Consider the following 4,914-nt stretch of genomic DNA (forward strand, 5'->3'; position numbering starts at 1 on the left):
TCCAGTTTTCTTTAATTAAATACTGGAGGTATGCTGCAGGTGTTTGTAACGTGTATGTACTATCCACTACATATGCCATCCAGTACGGTGAGGACAGCAAGTTCAACGACCAGGAAAACTCCAGAGAAACTCCACCTATCAAACCTGAGGAATTCTTTTCATTTTGGCTGGATGGACTTTTTTACAGTGTCACCATAGAAGCTCTCCAGATGGAAAACGCTTATTTTTTGAGTAGTAATAATATGATTGTGTTGAATGCTTATTCACAACCACCGTTGGGATAGAAGAGGGAAGGAAGCTCTGAGGTGTTAGATTCCGTCCCGAGAACCACTCACTCTGCCTGTAAGTGGCAGAGTAGAGATTCGAATCCTGGTCTGTCTGAGGAGGCCCTGTTATTTCCACGACACCATATGATCCCTCTGGGGCTCTGGACGTGGACAAAAAGAAACAGCAAAGTGGATCTGATGGCTTGGTGCTCGTGCATCTTCTTCAGCCTGTCTCCTGCCTTCGCACCGTGATTGGCACATGCAGCCTCTCGAGGGTCTTGGTTAAATGTGCTAGAGAAAGAAACGTCCAGTGTTGCTCAAGTCTCTCTCCTGGCCACACCCACCAGAGTGGTTCCTGAGTCTCCCTGCAGAGGCAGTTGTCAGGTTCCTTCTGCCCACCTGAATGACACAACCATCTGTAGCTGCCAAGCGGACAGATCCCCAAGAACACTCATGCTCATAGCAGGCGAGTCTTTAAAGTATAGAAAAGCATCTCCCCCAGCTCAGCCCCTGCAGATGGGCTCCGTTTCCAGCTCTCCCTGCCAACAGGCCAACTCTATGGTTGATTAGGGTAATGAGGCTTATGCAGGCTTCCTCTGTCCCTCCCCATCCTCTTGGCTCTGAAAGTTAGCCCACTGTCTATCAATACTGTCTGGCACCAGAAGAAAGCCCCTCTCCCTTCCTGCACCCAGCATCTGGTTGCCTGGAAACCAGGACAGAAGCCTAGAGCATCTTGGGTTTCTTTTTAATTTCCCTGCCAGGTCCTGAAAGCAAGCAGTGTTTGTTTTCAGCAGAACCTTTGCACTGTGGAGACTTGCCTTAACCTGGCCCAGAATGATTTCATCAACCTGCGTGAATGTGATGCGAAGCGGCAGGGACAGCCACTCCAGGCTCAGTGTCATTTGGTTATCGGTGCATAGATTCATAATTAACAGTGAAAGCTGAAGATGGATTGTTTCAGAGGGAGCCAGGACGAGGCTCAACTCTGTGTGTGTGTGTGTGTGTGTGTGTGTGAGCGCGCGCGCGCAGTACGTGCGCCCATGCACATGTGTTGAAATTGGCAGCTTTGTGAATTGCAGCTTGTTGTAGCCACATGCAGAAAGGAAGAGAGGTTTTTCTTTTTCCAAAAGAACAAAAGCCCATCTTGAAAATAAATGTCTTTCAAAAGTCACACAATTTGGGGTAAAGTCTCCAAGACTGTTTGGCTCACCCCCAAGCTGTGCTTCAACAGGAACGTGAACCATCTTCAGATAGGGCCACAGAAGAGCTGGGGATTTAAAGAGTCACAAATGGGAAAAGAACTCCCCCCGCCCCAACCAATACTTTGGCTTAACACGGAGAGGGCCTGCCAGAGTTTAGGACTAAACCTGGCACCCGTCGCCTTGAAGGTGTCCTGGCTCACGCCCCCTGGATGCTGTGTGTTCCAGAAGCTGAGAAGCATTTCACTTGGGGTGAGGGGATGGGACTTTCTCTCTTGTCAAGGCTGCCCTGTGTTCCCCAAATAAGAAATCTTTTGAAGAGCCATCCCACCAGACGCCACTGAGAAAGCCACTTCCCAGGGATTATGAGCCAAATATCTTGCCCCTCACTACACCTTGCCACTATAAATGGCCTCCCATTTTACAGATGCAAATGGAGAGGCCCAGAGTGGCCAAGCGTCTTGCCTGAGGTTACACAGCTAATAGGCAATGGAGTCAAAACTTGAACTGCAGACCTTACTCAGAAATCATTATAAGAAACACTTTATCTGACTTCCTGAATCTAAAGAGCTTTCAAGGAGATACTGGCTCCTCAGCTGACAGTCTCTTGGAAAATTCTTATAAATTGAAATAGAGCTAATAATAGATAGGTATGTAGCATGTCTGAAAAGATATATTTGCCATATCTTCCTGCTAGAGTTTTTTTAAGAGGTGCTTTGATGCACTTTCTACCAAGAGGTTGAAGTGTAGAATATTTTTACTAGACCCACGTTTCCTCATTCCGTTAATTTCCTGGACTTCCTTTGTCTCTGTGTTTTGGGAAGTCCTGTGTGTTTTGTGGTACTTACCTCAACACTGGTTTCTCTCCTTGCTTGAAGAATATTTTAGAGACAAACCAATGTGAAGACGGGGACTCATACATTTTCCCCTCATAAATGGTGACAGGCTAGTTAATCAGCAGGTTGCCCACGTGCAGCCTCAGCCTTGGGTTCAAATCCTGGCTCTGCAAGTTTCTTGCCTGTGTGACTCAGAGCACATTGACAACCCATCCAAGCCTCAGTTTCTAGTCTGTAAAATGGGCATGATAACTGTCCTGAGTTATTATAAAGAAGAATTAATATGTAAAGTGATGAGCATGGTTCCTGACAAAGAGGGACTCAAGAGTAGCCACTGCTATTATTCTGTTACCAATGGGGAATCTATTGGGTAGACTAAGGCTGTGGGATAAATCAGGACCAAAAGTTAGAAATTCCTAATCCTAGGAGAGGTACTCAGAAGAGGCTTTCCTGATACAAAGAGGGTTTTGTCACTGATCCTTGTCTCATGACTCCTATATTCTTTAAGATTTAAAAACACTTTAAAAATAGTACTGGCCCAGAGGGAAATATCTCATACCTACCTCCTTAGTGTAGGAAGATGTTGTACACATAAGGTGATTCCTATTCCTTGCTTGAAGGCACAACCCTGGATTTCAGTGAAAGAATTTGAAATATGGCCTTAGAGGGAAAAAAAAATAGAAATTCCACCCAAGCCCCTAAAAAAAGAAATATCCTTTCTGCTATTTCCCATTCATTCTAAGGCAACAAGAAATGAGGTGATTGTGTTAAGAGCAGGAAGGCTGAGGGATCAAGTCTTCTGATTTCTGTGTACAAAGCAAACCTTTAACATTCAGAACAATTTTTCATCTTTGTAGCCTTTGTGGTTTCCTGAGCAAATGTTAATTGGACCCCAGTGTGCATAAGGCAGGGCGTTAAGCATTAAGGGACACAACCCACATAAGAAACAGACCCTCCTTTCCAAGGGCTAGTTTCTGGGCCCAACTGCCTTCACGTGCATCCCTGCGGATTCTGCTAAGCCATGTCACCTGGACCAGCTCTCCTCAATCCCTTGCCTCACACAGCGGGGACTGGGATGGAATTTACACCTCTGTGCTTTTGGCTGGGATAGGATTCTAAGGCTGTGAAAGGCTCCATCCAGCTTACCTATTCCTACTCACTCTCCTCCAGGACCCTCATCACCTTGTAAGCCCCCACTGTTACACGTAGCCCCTGGTCCATCCCTGGGACTCAGCAGAAAGAAAACTATCTTTCCATAGAAAGATAACTCTTCTTGCCTTTGTCCTTTGAAATTCTTCCTTATCTTCCCAAGCTCAACCTCCCCCAAATAAATCCAGTTTAGCAATCTGCTAAGAGGGTAACTTGCTATGTTTCCCTTTGCAGGAAACTGATGTGCATTTTAAAGCAAGTTTCCTGGAGGCTCGAAGACCATTAGAGACACCTAAAGGACTGAGTCTAGGCGCAAGGCCTAACATCTGGGTTCATAATTTTAAACATATGGTTCATTTCAAATCATGCCATCCACCAGCCGGCTGCTCCGTTCCTGCCAGCCTTCCCTGCAGCCACATACTTAGCACCTTCCCTGTACAACTTCCCATTCTTCAAACTAAAAGCAGTTGTCCTCGCTGCCGCGGGGCGAGGAGCTTGGATGAGCTGACAAAGATAACAGCTGCGGTTTCCAGCCATAAGCCCTCCATCCTCTCATTGTATCTGATCCTCAGAGCCTGTGAACAGCAGTGTCACTGCTTCCACTTTACAGAGGAAAACAGTGAGGGTGCAGAAATTTTCACTACCTGGTCCAAACTCACAAAACTATAGGCAAAGCCAACATTCAGTCTCAGGATCACGTGATTTTTATCCATCACACTGTACCTCTGGCCTGGGTAGCCGAGACCTTGAGAGCTATTTCCAGCTTCTAGCAGCAATAATGGTAAATTATTATTATTTAATAATAATTAAAAACAGAAACATCCACTAAGAAGTTATTAGGAACCAGGCAGTGGGCTTTTCATGCATTTGCATTTGATTGTCTGAAGAATTGGGCATGGAGGGTCCTAACCTCATGTTCGTGGTGAGATGAGGAAGTTGAGAACTTGAGTAACTTGCCAATGCCAAGGGCAAGGGAGATGTACCGTGTGCTTAGCCACCACCTTGTTGCTTTGCAGTTGACTCACTATGTGACTTTTGTCAAGTCCCTAACCTCTGGGAGAGAAGGGGACTTTTCTCATCTAACAAATGCAGCCGTTGGCCTGGAAAATGGCTAAGGTCCCTCCTAGGGTTTCCACACGGACAACCCTGTGATGAGACCGGGAAGCAGAGCCAGCCTGGCCAGCCTCCCGTCTGTACTCCCTGGGTTTATTTACGCTCTGTGTCTCTGGCTACAACAGCTAGGCCATATGGGCTGCCCTGGCATAGGATGGGCTCCATGACAGCCCTGGGAGCCAAGGTTCTGCTGTCCCCAAAGGCGGGAATCTGGTCCTCCGCATTGCTGGCCTGCTGGGGGGCCACAGTCCCTGGTTGCACCCTGAGTGGGTACCCGAGGGCAGCTGCTCTGGCAAAGACAACCCCAAGGGGCAGAATCCTTGCTGGCTGACTCTGCTGCTTTTATTGCTT

The sequence above is a fragment of the Hippopotamus amphibius genome, chromosome 5, assembly GCF_030028045.1.
Source record: "Hippopotamus amphibius kiboko isolate mHipAmp2 chromosome 5, mHipAmp2.hap2, whole genome shotgun sequence".
NCBI lineage: Eukaryota > Metazoa > Chordata > Mammalia > Artiodactyla > Hippopotamidae > Hippopotamus > Hippopotamus amphibius.